The 19,462-nt window shown below is 45.6% G+C and overlaps 1 protein-coding gene across 4 annotated transcripts in view; it reads right to left on the reverse strand.

Moving 5' to 3' along the window:
* Window positions 1–19,462, reverse strand: part of NSG1 (neuronal vesicle trafficking associated 1) — a 165,069-nt gene that overhangs the window by 100,005 nt on the left and 45,602 nt on the right. Inside the window, exon 1 of one of the 4 annotated variants that reach the window (XM_068277375.1) lies at window positions 14,617–14,661. The exons of 2 other annotated variants lie outside the window; for them this stretch is intronic. The gene's annotated coding sequence lies outside the window, so the exon portion shown is untranslated. Of the gene's footprint in view, window positions 1–767; window positions 1,101–14,616; window positions 14,662–19,462 lie in introns of those variants that run through there. One more of the 4 variants, XM_068277347.1, reaches the window with a different exon arrangement.

The raw sequence follows: 19,462 nt of genomic DNA on the forward strand, positions 1-19,462 counted from the left end.
AAACATAAAAACTGGCTTCCCTGTACGCCATCTGCTGCAAGACTCACAACTAAGCACTCCAAAGCTCCTTTCAAATTCTTTTCATATCGATCTTTCAGAATTTTCACACCCAGGACACAAGCAGCAAGCTGGCCGCAGCTCTGTATGGGCCAATACCCTTTTCTGATTGGTACGGTGTGAATGGGGGAGATGCGGTGGTATGGAAAGGACCTGCACCCCATTATCACCTTCTGCCTACTCTGATCTCCTTTGTGAGCGTGGTAGCAGCAGGGAGTAAGCAGCAGTTTCCAGCTGACCCCAATTCTGTAGCTGGAACACTGAAACGCAACAGCGATGCCAATGCAATAATTAGAACTACTAAATATTGATATTCCTCCTATATCCACCTGCCAGTGTCATTCAGTGCCCAGCATCCTGTCCTGTACAGTTACATAGCACAGAGGTAATCTAAGCCTATTACAAGAGTCCAGCGGTCATTACCAGACCGGAGGTGTATAAAAGGGACACGGGGTACCGATTTTTCTTGTGATCCCACAAAACAGAGCTAGTGCTTTGGCGCTGGGAGCAAGCCCTTCCTGAGCACTGGATATGATGCAGATTTTAATAATTCAAAGCCCTTTTTATCAGCAGGACAGATTGTAACTGATAGATCTACCTTCAGATAATGCATTTCCTATTGATTAAATGCTAAGCACTTATTCCTCTGCCTCCCCAATCACTTGCATCACCACTACGGTAGTAAATGGAGGCTTTACTGCTTCACTTACCAAAAGGAAGGTTTGCTGCTGGTACCTGCGCTGCTCCACACAGACCCCCTCCTCTTGTTCTTCTCCAGGAAGGCAGAGAGCGGCTGAGAGGGGTGTTAGGGGCTCTCGGAGCCCTCTTGGTGTAAATGGATTATTGAATGTCTCTGTGTGAGGTCTGCACAGCAGTGGAGTGGAGGGATCTGTTTGACGCAGTCTCTGAGTACAGGGGATGCTGAGCAGGAGACGGAAGGGTGCAGGGCTTGACACCTAATGATAGCTGGATTTGCATGGACCCATGGGTTTGCAGCTTGGAGGCTGCTACTGATGCTGCTGCTGCTACTGAATCCAACACAAAGAAGCCCCCTGGAGGCCACCATCAACTCCTCCCCTCCTCCTGTCCCTCCCTGGTATCTGGTGCAAAACCATCCCCAGCCATCTCCTACCTCCTCAGCACCTTGTTCTGCAAGCTTCATGGCCAGATTGTGGCCAGGCTGGGGGCTTTCTGGCTATGGGAATCCATTAATTTAACCCCTTCAGCTCTGATGCCGTCAATCTTTTTATCCTGGTTGCCATTACTTCTTTTTTTTTTCTTTCTTTTTTATTACTGTATCATATTTCACAGCGCTTAACAGAGAATGTCCAGCCTTTAACATCAGGACTAGTTAGCGGCAGACCATTTATGGTAATAGCCATAACAAACTGATCATTTCTGACAGTGGGATATGATCACTGCACAAGTGGACTGATTACATCTTCCGTTCTTCTCTAACTATAGGCAAGAATGACTATCTGCTAGGATAATCAGATTGGTCAAAACACTCACTGCAATTACTGGCAGAGGGGGTTTAATAGAGGACCTGAACTCGGAATTTCCTCTCTGCTCTTTAAGATAAGCAACAGCATAATAACCCTTAAAGAAAAACATCTTTTTTTTTACAGCTGATACAAATTCTGCAATAAATCTGCCGTGTGTTTACTTCCTGCTTTCATGGAAACAGACATATTGAACAGACAGCAGTGAAGCACTGCAGACATTTTCTCTATCAATTACATTAGCATCTGTAATAAACCATGCATGTTTTCACACATACAGACACACATGGCGTGCAGAAAACGCATACAGAAAACCGATAAATGTGTGTGCTTCCAGCCTCAGCTTATTACACTCCCTCTGTCCATTTCTGTTGGAGCAGAACTGGCTCTGCAGACTCCTCCAGCATCACTACAGTACACAGCACTTGGGGAGGGGTAGAGAGGTTGCTGGCTTGGCGCTGTACACAAGAGCTTGCTGCACACTGAATAGGGACAGTCTACAAATCTTTGTCTACAAAACTTTGTATGATTCGTTATCAGTGGCTGAGCAGATGCAGTCATTAGAACAATTGTGCAGAGAGCAGAAAGCTTTTGCTCTCCATGCCCAGATTCCTCAAGCATCACTACGGTACACAGCACTTGGGGAGGGGTAGAAAGGCTGGGGGTAGAGCAGCGCTGTACACAAGACTCTGCTGAACATAGTGCTGGGCGTAATGGAAAAAAACTACGCTTACGGATCATTACGCGTAATTTTACGCTATTACGCATTACGGAATTACGCTTACGGCGTAGACATTTATCTACGGTTCATGTCTGTAATTACGCATGGCCCTTACGCAATTACGCGTAAGAATACCATAATGCAGGTTTTTACATTATTGGCTTACGCATAATTTCTTACTAGCAATTAATGCGTAAGGCAATGCTCCCAAGCGAAAAAGTTGACGCATGGATCAATGTTAGGTAGCCGCCGACTTTAAGGGTTAATAGCAAAGCCCCCTTAATTGCTGAGAGCCTCAAATTTGGAGAATATATTAAGGAGATCAGAAGGAATAAGAGGGAAATTTTTTTTTTCAAAAAGACCTTATAGTTTTTGAGAAAATCGATGTTAAAATTTCAAAGGAAAAATATATACATTTAAAAACCCGCCGAATTTAACGGTTAATAGCAAAGCCTGCTTAAAATTTAGGAACACCAAATTCCCAGGGTATATTAAGGGGATCAGTGGGAATAAGAGGAAAACATTTTTTTTTCAAAAAGACCTTATAGTTTTTGAGAAAATCGATTTTTAAGTTTCAAGGGCAAAAATGTCTTTTAAATGCGGAAAATGTCAGGTTTTTTTGCACAGGTAACAATAGTGTATTATTTTTATAGATTCCCCCAAGTGGGAAGAGTTTTACTTACTTCGTTCTGAGTGTGGGAAATATAAAAAAAAAAACGACGTGGGGTACCCCCTCCCAGACCTCTTTAACCCCTTGTCCTCCATGCAGGCTGGGATAGCCAAAATGCGGAGCACCGGCCGCGTGGGGCTCCGCACCCTGACTATACCAGCCCGCATGGTCCATGGATTGGGGGGTCTCGGAAGGGGAGGGGCAGCCAAGCTGTCCCCTCCCCCTCCGAGCCCTTGTCTCATCCAAGGACAAGGGGCTCTTCTCCACCTCCAATGGGCGGTGGAGGTGGAGGCTGCGATTTCCTGGGGGGGGTTCATGGTGGCATCTGGGAGTCCCCTTTAAAAAGGGGTCCCCCAGATGCCCACCCCCCCTCCCAGGAGAAATGAGTATAGGGGTACTTGTACCTCTTACCCATTTCCTTTAAGGCTGGTTTCACAGTGGGACGTTACAGGCGCACGTTAGAGCAGCCTGTAACGCAGCCCACCGCACAGTAATGAAAAATCAATGGGGCTGTTCACAGTGCGGACGTTGCGTTACATTGTAACGCTGCGTCACAAGACAACGTACTGCATGCAGTTCTTTGGACGCGGCTGAGCCGCGTTAGACTGCTTGCACATGCTCAGTAATGTTGGGGAGGAGCGGAGAGCGGCCAGGCACATGGCTAATTAATATGCACTGCACGTTATGACGTGCAGTGTTTACTTCCTGGAGCAGCCGCTCTGTGCGGCGATTGGCCGGCGGGACCACGTGATGCCGCATGCGCACAAGAGTGCGCATCACGGCATCACTGACGCCAGAGTGAGCTGCACAACGCGGCTCACTCTGACGTCCAGATCCAGCACCACCAGGCGTTGAGTCAGGGGGACGTTATGCGACCTTAACGCCCCCTCTAACGCAACGTCCTGGTGTGAAATTAGCCTAAGAGTTAAAAGTAAATAAACACACAAACACTTAGAAAAAGTATTTTAATTGAACAAAAAACATAACCACGAAAAAAGTCCTTTAATATTCTTAATTAGGGCTCGTTTCCACCATAGCGAATCCGCATGCGGCAACGAGATGCGGATTCGCTTGGTACACTGAAGTGGCCGGGGCTGTTTCCACATGTGCGGCATGCGGGAGCGATTTGGCGGCGGGCCAAATCTGCACGACGGGACCCACCGAATTCGCCTGCGTCGGGAATCCGTGCGAATCGCCGCTAATGTATTTAATAGTAAAACGCATGCGTTTTTACATGCGTTTTTACCCGCGATTCGCATGCGATTTCGCACCTTTTTCAATGTTATTTTGCCCTGGCAGTGTCATGGTTAATTTCGCATGGCACCCTGCCATGCAAAATCGCACGCGAAATCGCGTGTAAAAACTCATGCTGAAACGCATCCGCATGCGTTTTTACAAGCGTGGGAAGGCCGGCGAAATCGCGTCGCAACAGTGGAAACGAGCCCTTAACCATTAATACTTACCTGTCCCTTTAAATAAATGATCCCTCGCAATAGCCTCGGAAATGTTCTATCAGTTACAATGTAACAAAGTTATTACAATGTAACAACTTTGTTACATTGTAACTACGCTGCACCCGACGTCACTCGCCGCTCAGCCGCCGCATACACTTACGCGTCCGTGCAGGACGCTAAGTCCGCGCCGGCTCCCGCTGTCCTCCAATATTAAAGGACTTTTTTCGTGGTTATGTTTTTTGTTCAATTAAAATACTTTTTCTAAGTGTTTGTGTGTTTATTTACTTTTAACTCTTAACCACCCTGGCGTTCTGATTAAATCGCCAGGGTGGCTGCGGGAGGGTTTTTTTTAAATAAAAAAAAAACTATTTCATGCAGCCAACTGAAAGTTGGCTGCATGAAAGCCCACTAGAGGGCGCTCCGGAGGCGATCTTCCGATCGCCTCCGGCGCCCAGAATAAACAAGGAAGGCCGCAATGAGCGGCCTTCCTTGTTTTGCTTATATCGTCGCCATAGCGACGAGCGGAGTGACGTCATCGACGTCAGCCGACGTCCTGACGTCAGCCGCCTCCGATCCAGCCCTTAGCGCTGGCCGGAACTTTTTGTTCCGGCTGCGCAGGGCTCAGGCGGCTAGGGGGGCCCTCTTTCGCCCGCTGCTCGCGGCGAATCGCCGCAGAGCGGCGGCGATCAGGCAGCACACGCGGCTGGCAAAGTGCCGGCTGCGTGTGCTGCACTTTATTTGATAAAAATCGGCCCAGCAGGGCCTGAGCGGCAGCCTCCGGCGGTGATGGACGAGCTGAGCTCGTCCAGACCGCTCAGGAGGTTAAAGGAAATGGGTAAGAGGTACAAGTACCCCTATACTCATTTCTCCTGGGAGGGGGGTGGGCATCTGGGGGACCCCTTTTTAAAGGGGACTCCCAGATGCCACCATGAACCCCCCCCACCCAGGAAATCGCGGCCTCCACCTCCACCGCCCATCGGAGGTGGAGAAGAGCCCCTTGTCCTTGGATTGGACAAGGGCTCGGAGGGGGAGGGGAAAGCTTGGCTGCTCCTCCCCTTCCGAGACCCCCCAATCCATGGACCATGCGGGCTGGTATAGTCAGGGTACGGAGCCCCACGCGGCCGGTGCTCCGCATTCTGGCTATCCCAGCCTGCATGGGGGACAAGGGGTTAAAGAGGTCTGGGAGGGGGGTACCCCACGTCGTTTTTTTTTTTATATTTCCCACACTCAGAACGAAGTGAGTAAAACTCTTCCCATTTGGGGGAATCTATAAAAATAATGCACTATTGTTACCTGTGCAAAAAAAACTGACATTTTCCGCATTTAAAAGACATTTTTGCCCTTGAAAGTTAAAAATCGATTTTCTCAAAAACTATAAGGTCTTTTTGAAAAAAAAAAATTCCTCTTATTCCCACTGATCCCCTTAATATACCCTGGGAATTTGGTGTTCCTAAATTTTAAGCAGGCTTTGCTATTAACCGTTAAAGTCGGCGGGTTTTTAAATGTATATATTTTTCCTTTGAAACTTTAACATCGATTTTCTCAAAAACTATAAGGTCTTTTTGAAAAAAATTGTTTTCCTCTTATTCCTTCTGATCTCCTTAATATATTCTCCAAATTTGAGGCTCTTAGCACTTAAGGGGGCTTTGCTATTAACCCTTAAAGTCGGCGTCTTTTTTATATTATACGGGAGCGTAATATTACGCGATTACGGCAGACTGTGTAATTTCAATAGGAGTTTACGGTCTTACGCGTAATTTGTTACGCGTAATAACGTCACCTACGGTCTACGCGTAATTAATTACGTGTAATACCGTAACCTTACACGTAATGCTTACGGTGCATTTGTAGTGAATTACGATGCGTAATTACGCTAATGCGTAATTTCGGCCCAGCACTGGCTGAACACTAAATAAGGACTGCCTACAAATCTTTGTCGTCAAAACTTTGTATGATTCCTTATCAGTGGCAGAGCAGATGCAGTCATTAAAAAAATTGGGCAGAGAGCAGTGCCTCCGTGCCCTTAGTTGTCAGTCTCTCAGGAAAGGAAAAGGAAGCTTCTCCCCTCTGGGCCCCCTGCGGCTGCATCCCTTGCAGGGTCTATTGTTATGCCCCCTGGTTCAGGACCACTTTAAAAAGGACCTGTCTCTGCAGGTAAAGCACTACGAAAAACACCACCACAGCCAGGAGAATACCATCTGCTTGGATATTGTATGACTTTGTGTGGGTTTTCTCTGTGAACTCTGATTTCACCCCACATTCCCAAAACAGACTGATAAGGTTCCCTCCAAAATTTGCTTGACTAGGTTAGGGACATTTAATAGCCCACAGAAGGCAATAGAATGTAATCCCCTCTGAGTGAGGGATGATTAAAGTGGACCTCCGATGGAAAATGTTAAAGTGAAAAAGAGCCAGAATTGAACTTACCATAGGTGGCCATTAACGATACAATCCCATACGATACAATTGATCGATTGTTTCCGGAAAGGATCAGTTGTGCCCAGAGGAATTCCCGCTTACCAATTCGATCAGATTAATGTAAACAATCAATTTTTTTTATTGATCCCATCACGTTAGTTAGCGAGAATTTAACCATTAATGAGCACCACCAATTGTTTTTGATTGATTACTGCTGCAACTGGAAACAATTGATTGCTTGCGTGATTGTATCATCAATGGCGACCTTTAGACTGTTCCTCTTCTTTTCTTTACCTACTGCAGCAATGGCTGACTACTTTATTAAGCAGCAGGAAAGCCCTGTGACAACTCTGATTGGCCTGATACTGCACTACTTATCTATTCACCCCTCTTCTCTTTGAAAGGATTTCTCAGTGGCACAGGTAGAAGCAGAGTACCCCTCAGGCCACACTATGAGGCTCCTCCCACCCACAAATGACACCGTCTCTTAGCAGTCTTTGCACTGGCAGAAAACTGCCATGGCAGTTTTTCAGAAAGGGGGCACAGCTAATCAACAAAACCTGGATTTCATGGCACAAGTCATCACATTTTTTCCTGCTGCCCGTGCTAATAGTGTGGGTTATTTTAACACTAGAGGTCCAGACTATGGACTATAAAGTGCTAAAGAAGATGTCATGCTATATACAACAAATATATAATAATATTCTTTTGAGCAATGAACACACTATAGAAAATACTTTTGACTTAGGCTCATTGTAGTTTAACTGGGTACCCCAAAACAGAAAATTCCAGTGTGCAGCAGTGAGGAGAGGTGACTAGAGTGGATTAATGGAAAATATTGATCTGAGATTGGCAGTTAAGTATCGGATGGTGTAAAGAGAGGTGAGAGACTTATGGAGGCTGACATATTTTTTTCCTTTTAAACAATGCACATTGACTGGCAGTCCTGTTGATCTTTCTGGTCAGTAGTGTCTAAATCACACACCTAAAACAAGCATGCAGCTAATCTTGTCAGATTTCTGATCTCATCTGCATGCTTGTTCAGGATCTATGGCTACAAGTATTAGAGGCAGAGGATCAGCAGGATAGCCAGGCAATGTGTATTGTTTAAAAGGAAATTAATATGGCTCTCGCCTCGGGTTTCTTTTAAAGCGGGGGGAGGGCCAGCGCATACCACAACAGGCTGCATCTGAAATGACCAACAGCTCACATGTGCAGCACCTCTAATAAGCTATCTGCACAATATGCATTCAATTCAGATGCAAAACATATGCATAACTACTATTACTTACTATGCAAACAGGAAACTCAGAAGTAGGGGCTGGGAGCAGCTTACATACTAGCAAAATAAGGAAAAAAAAGGGGGGGGGGGGGGGTTGCACATCCCTTAAAACATGCTGCAATGGACTGGTTAAAGGCCACTTGCCCGGAGGTCTACCTCACCGTGGTGCAAGTGTCCAGTATATTATACTTTGCATGCAAACTATAGTGGGAGCCAAAGTTCCTCCATAGCATAATAAATGTAGCATTTGTTTTGGACGCAGGGCATGCATTTTTAGCCTAATAGAGGTGGTGCAAGCCTGAGCGATTAACCAGTCAATTGCAGCATGTTTTAAGGGATGCGCAACCCCCCCCCCCCTCCCCCCTTTTCCTTCTTTTAAAGCGGGCCTGAATTCAGAACTTCCTCTCTACTCTGAAGGATAAGCAATAGCATAATAACCTTTAAAGAAAAAATATTTGTTACAGCTGATACAAATTCCTGCAATAAATCTGCAGTGTGTCCACTTCCTGTCTTCCTAAGTAGAATTCAATCATTTGTGTGATAGTCAGCCAGCGGGGTGAGTGATTGGGTAGAGAGCAATATTTTAGCAGATAGAAAGGAGGGGTGAATGGGGTCAAGCAGCAGAGTCAAGACTGGACTGACATTGTTCTAATGGGTTCACTGGTAGGTCACAGAGAAAGACGTTGAACTAATCATGTTGGGATATGATGAGAGCATGCACTAGCAATTAAGCTGAATCTTAAGCAAATGTGGGAGAAGGAGAGGACAGGCGGTGATTAGTGCGTTAACAGGGGCCTAGCAGTATCCATAGCACCCATAGCAGGTGCTATGGGGCCCTGAAGCATAGGGGTCCCAGATGGTACTTAAGGATACCCGAGGTGACATGATGAGATAGACATGGGTATGTACTGTGCTTAGCACACAAATAACTAAGCTGTGTTTCTTTTTTCCTTCCTCTGCCTGAAAGAGTTAAATATCAGGTATGTAAGTGGCTGACTCAGTCCTGACTGAGACAGGAAGTGACTACAGTTTACCCTCACTGATAAGAAATTCCAACTATAAAACACTTTCCTAGCGAAAAATGTCTTCTGAGAGCAGGAAAGAGATAAAAAGGGTCAATAGTTCATAGATTTTAGCTCTGGCATACTTCAATGAATGTGTCATTGAGCAAAAACAATAAAACTGTTAAAACTTAAAAAGTAGATTTAGGGCTCTTTCACAGTGCAATGTTAAAGTCGCACGTTACAACATGTAACGAATAATAATTTACAGCAATGAAAAATCAATGGGCTGTTCAGAGTTGGTGTCTAACGCTGCACGTTAAATGAAAGTGCTGCATGCTATGCGTTATACACGTTTTTAGCTGCGTTAGACTGTTTGCACATGCTCAGTAATGTTTTCTTTTTTCTTTTTTTTTTAAGGCATGCGCCATTTTCGTTCTATCACAATAACGTCCAAGTTATATCTTTCAATGCGTTGCGTTAGGGGCATGTTATGCGACCTTAACGTCGCATCAAACGTCCCACTGTGAAAAAGGCCTTAAACATAAAATAAAACTGTGGAATGTCTTAAAAAGTCATTTTTAGCAGAAGGAAGATAGAAAAAAATCATTTATTTCATTAGTTAGTTAATTTTGCTTTGGGTGTCCATTAACTATTTATGCCACGCGGACATGAGCTTCACGTCCACAGTGGCAGCTGCTAGAGCCGCAGGGATGCGCTAGTCACGTCCCTGCAGTTTGGGGGGTTTGCAGGTGATTGTGCGGGCAGATGTCTGCGATCACGCTGTTACAGGGAGCAGGGGGAGATTGTGATAAGTAGTGATAAAGTTATTGGGGAATGAATGGGAGGAGCCCTGAAATGTGAAAATTCCTCTCGTCCATAAGGTGAAAAATACCCGTGGGCTGAAATGGTTAATGTATTCACTATTAACTTTCTTGTGTTCTCCACCCTCTGACTGTGTCTCAGTGCCCATGAACTATACGCAGTGTTGATTGGATGTGAATGTAAATTGCCCAATTAACTCATATCCATAGGGGGCGGGGCAGGTGGCATTGCTTATGAGTGCCTACATCTGAGGGCACTGAAAGTTTTGCTATGGGGTCCCATGATCTGTAACTACGCCACTGTGTGTTAATGTGAGGTATGCATAACACAGCAGAAACAAATGGAATCCCTTACACAGGTCTGAGATGACCATACATCCCATACATCAGGTAAGGTTGGCTCTGGAGGCAGCCAATCATATTTCCCTTTCTCATTTTTTTCACAGTCCTAAAGTCCCAATTTTCTTAATACTTTCATTTCCTAACTCCACTTCTACCTCCAATGCGTACATCAAAAAAAGGTGCATGGAATTTTGGGCACCCAGTAATGGCTATAGTAAAATATTGGTATTTAATACCGATATTACACGATGGCTAAACCTAACCCTACTCCCACAAAGAACCCTCTCCCCTGACACCTACCCCTCCCCCCGCCAATTACTTACTCAATACCTAATTCTAACCCCCCCCCCCCCACACACACACACACACACACACACTACCTGCCTGACCCTAAATCCCCCCCCCCCCCCCCCCGAAATCATTGTTTTGTTCGATCTATCGCTCTGACAGGAAAATTGCATGGTGTCCTTAAGCTGTAAAACAACTGGAAAACTTTCCAGGCATTTGCAAGCTGGCTTCTAATGGCTATGAGGCAGCTCTCAAACCCAGGGCTGGTTTATGATGCTCAGGGGCCCCAGGGCAGAGGTAACCTGGGACCCCCCAACACCAAGGTTATCCCCTGGGGCCCCAATCTGGTTGCTGCACATCCACTACAGCAGTTGCAATACACTTGCAGCGCTGTGTAGGGGATGCGGAAGCCACACATGAATGCACTACTAACCCCACAATCCATTGCATTGCCTATGGCTCATACCAGGTGACAGCTCCTGGCCAATGAGCAGTCACTTGGTATGAGCAGTAGGCGATTCAAGGGGCTGAATTGTGGACGCATCATGTAGCCTACGCATCCCCAGCATTTACATTGTAGGGGTCGTGGGAGCAGTCCGGCGGGGTGACCACCTGGAGTTCCAGTGGCACAGAGGTACCCGGTAGCTGTTAGGGGCTCTGGGGCAATTGCCCCCTTTGCCTTAATGGCAGCACAGGCCCTGCTTATACCACCCCTTCACAGTGAACTCTATAGACCACTGCAATAAAACACTACAGCCCATCCATACATATGCAGTTGCTGCAACCTGTACACTGCATGCAGTATCTTTTTCTTTGGAACAGCTGCCTGGCCCTACAATCTATCTTGTGTAACACAGGAAGAAATGGAATGTGGTGTGTGTGTGTGCAGGAATTGGCCAAACATCTAGCCTGAAATATGCCAGGCATAGATTATCAGTAACATCACAGCAATACATGGTCCTTAAATGATCAGTAAGGATGTGAGAACTGGTTGCCGGGATCACAGGGTTACCATTGTTGTAGCAACCATTCACAGCTACAGATCCCAGCTGAAGCAATCAGTGCCGTGCAGCTCAGTACACAGATTGCTGAGGTGACAATGGCCCTCAGCTGCAAGTGACTCAAGTCTTCATAATGCTAATTTGGTTAAGCATAAAAAGACATTGTGCTCATTCCCGATGGCCATGTTGTCGGTCTACATACTGGCTAATGGTCAATGAAGCCTAGAATAAAAAAAGGATCTCCCCACATCAGCTAGTCAAGAAGTGATATGGTTTCAAAAGACATTTTTTTTTCTCTCCAGTTCCAGCTAATAGATGAAACCCAATAAGCCTTCTGCTGATGTCAACAAATTATGTATAAAGGTAAATATGGTATGGACACACAGACTGATGATGAAGCTAGTGGCATAGCAATAGGGGAAGCAGAGGTAGTGACCACACCAGGGCCCATTGACCAGAGAGGCCCAGTAGGGGCCCTTCTTGAAATGCTTTACGAGCTTGTTATTGGTGCTAAGCCGGTAATGATCATCTCTAATGTCACCATTAATAGACTGTTCTTCTCCCCAGCATACACCTCTCTGACACTGCAGCTGCCCTTAGCAGGTTTTGATGCTCCTTATCAATTCTTATGTGTAGAGCACTTTGCATTTTTTTTTAATCGCTAGCATTTCTAAAAGCTCTGTTAGGCCTAGTGCACACCAGAGCGGTTCGGCAGCGTTTTCAGATCTGATTGCAGATGTGTTAACGCTAGGGTAATGTATTTCAATGGGGTGGTGCACACCAGAGCGGGAGGCGTTTTGCAGAAACGCATACTCCCGGGCTGCTGCAGATTTTGGATTGCGGCGGCGTTTCTGCCTCCAATGTAAAGTATAGGAAAACCGCAAACCGCTCTGAAAAACGGCAGTTCAGAGCGGTTTTGCAGGCGTTTTTGTTACAGAAGCTGTTCAGTAACAGCTTTACTGTAACAATATCAGAAATCTACTACACCAAAAACGCTTCACAAAACCGCAAAATGCTAGCTGAAACGCTACAGAAAAATAAGAAAAAGCGTTTCAAAATCTGCTAGCATTTTGCGGATCTGCTAGCGGTTTTTGGTGTGCACCAGGCCTAAGAGCGCTTGTGTAATGAAATCCTATGTGTGTTCTCATATGAGCGATGAGCTTTTTTTTTCCATCACAAACGTGGGTCCTGCACCATTTTCTGGATGATTGCACTTCCATGCAAGGTATATGAAAAATTGCAAATTGCTTTAAAGAGGAACTCCAGTGAAAATTTAATAAAAAAGTGCTTCATTTTTACAATAATTATGTATAAATGTTTTAGTCAGTGTTTGCCCATTTTAAAATCTTTCTTCTCTCTGATTTACATTCTGACATTTATCACATGGTGACATTTTTACTGCTAGCTGGTGAGGTCACTGGAAGGAGATGCTGCTTGCTTTTTTGACAGTTGGAAACAGCTGTAAACAGCTATTTCCCACAATGCAGTGAGGTTCACAGACAGGAAACTGTCAAGACTATGGTCCTGACATCACACTGTGGGAGGGGTTTCACCACAATATCAGCAATACAGAGCCCCCTGATGATCCATTTGAGAAAAGGAAAAGATTTCTCATGGGAAAGTTTGTTTCAGCTACTGATTGGGATGAAGTTCAATTCTTGGTTACAGTTTTTCTTTAATAGCTCTTTGAACAGCAATTTTGTGAGCATTTTTTCAAGCAAATTTGCTTTAAAAGACAATCAGTTCCAGGTCAAAGAGTGCACTAACTGTTTGGCTACACACACAACATTGCAAAACAAAAAAACGCATATAAAAGTGCTTGCAAAAAAATGTAAATCCCTCGAAAATTGCCAGAAGCAGCTTCACAAAATGGATCACAAAAGTGATTATGGCCTGCACTTTGTCGTGTAAACTAGGCCTTAGGTTGTTGAAAATACATACAATGTTTCTAACCGGTTCTCTTCAGCGAAAAAAACGGTTTACTTTGTCATGCAGTCACCTTGGCTTCCTCCCTAAAAACAAAAGTTTAAAAAAAAAATAATACAAGCCAGGAAGGAGCCTGCTCTGCACAGCGTCGTGATGTAACGCAGGAGAAGACTTCACACACCCTTCATTGTCATTGTCACTGTGGGGGTTAAAGCGCCATCACAGCCGCCGTGCGGAGCGCTGGCAGCAACCTGTCGGCACTGTTTGTGCATTCAAGTGGCATAGCGGAGACCTCTGTGTAATTCTCATTCTACCTTCCCCCCCCCCCCCCCTCTCCATCGCTCCTCTCAGCAGCCTGCTGTCCTGATGAATGGGAACAGTACATAGCAATCACTACCTTTTATGTATCAGCTGCTTTTTGTAGCGAGTTTGTCATTTGTCTTGAATAATACTAGCCATCCAAGAATCAACCTTTAATCTGATACGGTGGAATATCTGGCATGTAGCCATTCAGCATGCGCTCTGAGATTTGCATGTACACCAGATGTCTTCTCCTTCTGAGGCGGGTGATTTTTACTCTCAGAGAGCCAGACGCATTCATTTGGCATCTTGTCAGGAGGCAGGCAGGGCAGCATCAATATAGCATCTCACTTTGTGTGCACTGTGCTGGTGGACGGTCACCTCGACCTGCTTATTAATAACTCCGTCTCCGTTTGTTATGTAGCACTATCAGTGGTGCAGGCTGCAGAACCATGGGCTCTCGGGATAATACTACACAGCCCCCCACCCCCCCAGCTCTGCATTTATAGTAGTCACATGATACAGACCACCATGACCACCTTTTCAAGGACAACCACTTTGTAAGAGGTGTAACAAGAGGAAAAGGAGTGGTTTATTGGTTGGTTTGGGGCCATTTCTGGCCATTGTGGTGCCACAGGCAAGGCACCTTTTTCCTCTCCCAATCTTGTGAAAAGGAATTGTAGCCTACATCACCAGCGTAAGTATAAATCTTAGGGACCTCCTGCGAAAATTTGGATGGGGTAGGAGGAGTTGCAGCATGTGGGGAGAGCATGCCCACCTAAATCGGCGGGGAGGGGGGTGGCCACTCCCCCCTCATCTCGGGCTCTCACCTCAGGACTCTCCCTCCAGCATTAATAGGTGGCAGCAGCGATGGGCAGAAACACAGGCATACCTCTGTGTTTCACCACGGAGGTCTGATCTCTTAGTGCCACATGCTACTTCCTGACAAACAGGAAGTAGCAGCAGACGCTTAGAGAGCGGAACTTCCAGCGGTAAAACACAGAGGTATGCCTGTGTTCCTGCCCACCGCTGCTGCCACCTATTAATGCTGGAGGGGGAGCGCTGAGGGGAGAGCCCGAGGTGAGGGGGGGGTGTGGCCCCTCCCCGCCGATGTAGGTGGGCATGCTCTCCCCTCATGCTGCGACCTCTCTTGCCCCCCAAAACGGCCCTGGGGCGCAGGGGCAGGGGCGGCAGCTCTTATTGTTATGTCACTGGCCTACATCAATTAGTTTTGCAGGCACCGATAACAAATGACTAGGCTACATACAGATGTGATGGTGGTTCTTTTAAGCGGATCTCCATCCTAATTAACAATATCCTGCAGCCTTGCTGTAAAGAAAAGTTATATATACCTGCGATGTCTTGTCCCATGGAGCCGTCCCGAAGACCCCGCATCACTCCACTTCTTGCGCCTGGCCTCGCCTTCCCTCTCTTGCGGGGAGAAACGGAAGCAGGGCCAGATGCCGGAAGTCAAGGAAGTCTAACTATACCCACTTTTCACCATAGTGCATAGAACTACATACTCTGTGTGGTTTATTTTTGTATTGAAATTCCAGTGATTACGATAGACACTATTTTTCCTTCGATACACCGTTTCCCCTCTCTGCCTCCTCTAATGGAACCCTGCAGTACTTTACTGGCCTTCCATTAACAGGACAGTAAGACCCGCTCAATCTAACAGCTGTTGTTACACCAGGCGTGCTGCGGGAAGGGAGTGCTGATGCTATAATCAGGGGATATGTTCTGTTTGTGAGTCCAGCACTTGATGGCCTCTGTAGCAAATAGCTGTCTTCTGGATTAATTGCACACTTGGAAAATTACCTTTATTGATCTGCCATTTGCTCTAGTGTCCAGGAAAGTCAGTTGCAGGGAAAATTACCTTCGGCTCATTTTTGGAATCAGAACTGTGTATAAATAGATTGCTTGAAGTGAAGCCAGAGCAGTCTGATCATGATCACATCATGGGTCCCGGGATATGATCATTTATAGATAATGTACCATCTTCACCATTTCACACAATAGGGTTGATTCACAAAATCGCGATTATACTGCCGTGCACAGACAGCGGAAGGCAGTATTACCCTTATTTCTGGCTACAAATACTGCGATTTACGCTATTAGTGCGACCTGAGTTAGTTGAGTAGCGCAAACGTTGCAAGAGTTACTAATGCTAATGCTCATTAATAGCGTGCATTACCTTAGCAACGGTCGTGCTATGCGGCGGTATTACTGCAATTTTGTGAATCAACTCCAATGAAATTAAGTAATATAGATTATATTTAAAGTGAACCTCCGGACTAAAAATCTACTCAGCAGAATTGAAAAGGCTTGGTGTTTCTTTAACAGTTTCACAGCATCAGAACTTTGTTTTTCTTACCAAAGTATCATTTTTAGCTGCATTTTTAGCTAAGCTCGACCCATCAAAGAAAACTGCCCGGGCTTTTTCCCCCTGATGCTGTGCAAAGCATGATGGGATTTCTGATGTTGTTATTCACAGTGCCTAGCAACTGGGAGGGGTGATCAGCACACAGGACAGTTGGAACTGTGTCTCATGCTCCCTGTCACCTCCTTTCAACCAAAAAGATGGCTGCCCTCATGAAATCAAACATTTGCCTGTTTTTTTAAAACAGGGTGGGTAAGAGATTATATTACCTATCTATTTTAATTAACATAACTAATGTAACTTAAAGGGGAACTTCAGCCTAAACAAACATATTGTCATTAAGTTACATTAGTTATGTTAATTAGAATAGATAGGTAATATAATTTTTTACCCACCCTGTTTTAAAAGAACAGGCAAATGTTTGTGATTCATGGGGGCTGCCATCTTTGTCATGGGGGCAGCCATCTTTTAGGTTGAAGGGAGGTGACAAGGAGCAGGAGACACCGTTCCAACTGTCCTGTGTCCTGATAACCCCTCCCAGCTGCACGTGCTAGGCTTCAAATGTCAAATTCAAAATGTAAAAAAAAAAAAAAATTGCACCAAAACAGCAGAACGAGAGCAACAACATCAGAAATCCCATCATGCTTTGCACAGCATCAGGGGAAAAAAGCCCGGGCAGTTTTCTTCTGTGCAGCTAAAAATGAGGCTTGGATAAGAGAAACAAAGTTCTGATGCTGTGAAACTGTTAAAGAAACACCAAGCCTTTTCAGTGCCGCTGAGTCGATTTTTAGTCCGGAGGTTCACTTTAATGACAGTATGTATAAGGCCTTGTGCACACCGAGCGGTTTTTGAAGCGTTCCGCAAACCGCTTCTGCCTGTGAAAACGCTTGGCTAATGTATTTCAATGGGATGGTGCACACCAGCGGTTTGCGGTTTTTAGCAAACCGCAAATGTGGGTCCTGCAGCACTTTTGCGGTTTGCAGAAGCGTTTCTGCCTCAATGTAAAGTATAGGAAAAACGCAACCCGCTCTGAAAAATGCTAGATCAGAGTGGTTTTCCAGGCATTTTTGTTACAGAAGCTGTTCAGTAACAGCTTTACTGTAACAATTTATGAAATCTGCTACACAAAAACGCTCCAGAAAACGCTAGGCATGTTTAGAAAACCTCTCTAAACATACCTAGAATCGTTTTGAAAATCTCCTTCAGAAACCTCTAGCGTTTTGAGGATCTGCTAGCGGTTTTGGTGTGCACTGTGCCTAAAACAGAGTGTAATTAGTCTTATCAGTAGATGTGGCTCTGCCCTTACAGAAATGACTTTAACCCTTTCTGTGCTCCCTGAAAATGAATCCAGTTAAATCTTCACAGGTTTTTAGGCTTTTTTCGGAAATTGTAATAAACAAATGTTTTTTTATCCCAATGGTTATCATGCTGTGCGTAATCTTTTAAAGCTGAAGTTCTGAGTTTAGATCCACTTTACAGAGCAACTATAAAGTGGAGTAATATTGGACAGAGTTTAATAGTGTTCACCACAGTCTAGGACTTTTATTATTGAAACATCTATATGGTGGGGATTAGGATGGGGGTAAAATAGGTGAGTGCCCAGGGCACTCACTGCCTGAAGGAGTTTATATGCAGAATTGGTCATGTTTCTTGCTGTCTAAACCTCTTTCTACTATGGCCACTGAAATAATTTTAATGACGACTTAAAGAGTACCTGAGATGGGGGAAAAAGTTGTCTTTTTCTAACCCGGGGCTTCTTCTATCACCCATAGTCTTACAGCTCCCTCAGTGTTTTCCGGATCCCCTCCATTGTGCTGCTATTAGCCCTGTTAAAGTCTGTCACTGGCTGGATTGCTCACAATGGAGTGCACATAGCGGGTGGGGTGAGTGGGGAGAACAATGTCCCCAGTGAGCACTCAGCTGAGTAGACCTATCAGAGTAATCACTGGCCAAGATGCCAAGGGAGGTCATGGGCTGCGCTACACATTCTAGATTCTCAGCAGAGGCTACCACCGACCACCTTGACAGATTCATCTAGCGTGCGTACAAGGCTTCAGGCCATTAGTGGGACTCATCACTGAGCTGCAAGATGGCTGTAATGATCTGCTGGGGTATTGAACCATATTGTTTTGTTTTCAAAATAGAGAAAGCAATTTTAGGGTAAGTGCCAAAAGCAGGTTTTTTTCTTTCCTATAGGGCGAATTTACACTAAGGTAGTGGGCAACTGTCAGCTCTTGCTACGGCTCATCTGTTTGCTGTGTCACTGCCCCTCTCTCATTACTTCTGCCAGGCCAACCTCTTTCTCTCCACTCACTTCAGCCCCCAAAGCCAGGACCAGGGGCGTAACTAACTACAAATCGTGGGACTTCCAGCAAAACTTTCATGGGGCCCCCCTTAATGTTTACACCCCATTCCTTGCCTACCCTCAAAGCATGGGGTCCAACCTTACAACGATCATAACACAAGTGTGGCCACCAGGATCTTCAAACCCATTACATGTGTAGCCCCAAAACACCTGACCTGGAGTATCGGAGAGAGAGAAGGTTAGTAGTTGAGGCCCCCCGCAAATCTGGACCCCCGGCAGTCGCAGGGGCTGCTCCCCTGTAGTTACGCCCCTGGCCAGGTCATTGCCTTTTTCACCGCACCAACACCGCTGCATGGTTCCGTGGTCTGCTCGGCTCCACCTCCAGCTACAATCTGCTCACAGGAACCGCCACCAGCTGGAATTCATTGCCTCTCCGTGTTTGTTGCCAGGCTTACTATTCTTTTCCCTGCACTGCACCCTCCTTACCAAGACTCCCAGGAGCTTCGCCCTCCATGTCCATGAAGTTGGACAGCACTGCACTAGGGGCGGTCTGAATGTGATGCGGCATTACAGATGACTCATGCTTACATCTCAGCATATGCATGTTGTGGAGGGTGGTGCTATCTATGTTCCTCTTTGGAGGAATGCACGTGTTGTCCAAGAAAATGCTGCAGGCACAACATTTTTTCCTGGTCACAAACACACGCAATTTTCCACATTAGGTGGAAACCGCATACCTTCCAACTGTCCCGCTTTTGGAGGGACAGTCCCTCTTTGGCACAGGTGTCGGGCTCCAGCAGTGGTGGGCTGGCATCGAAATGTGCAATTACGCATCGTAATCGTAATGCGAAATTTCAGAGAAAATCGAAATTAATTTTATATGTAATAGTAATAGTAAATAATTTAATGTAAATTTTAGTGAAATTTCGCATAATTTCGTGCTGACTTTAGCAGTTAATAGCACAGACCCCATACATGCTATTTACAC

This window comes from Hyperolius riggenbachi, chromosome 1, assembly GCF_040937935.1.
Source record: "Hyperolius riggenbachi isolate aHypRig1 chromosome 1, aHypRig1.pri, whole genome shotgun sequence".
NCBI lineage: Eukaryota > Metazoa > Chordata > Amphibia > Anura > Hyperoliidae > Hyperolius > Hyperolius riggenbachi.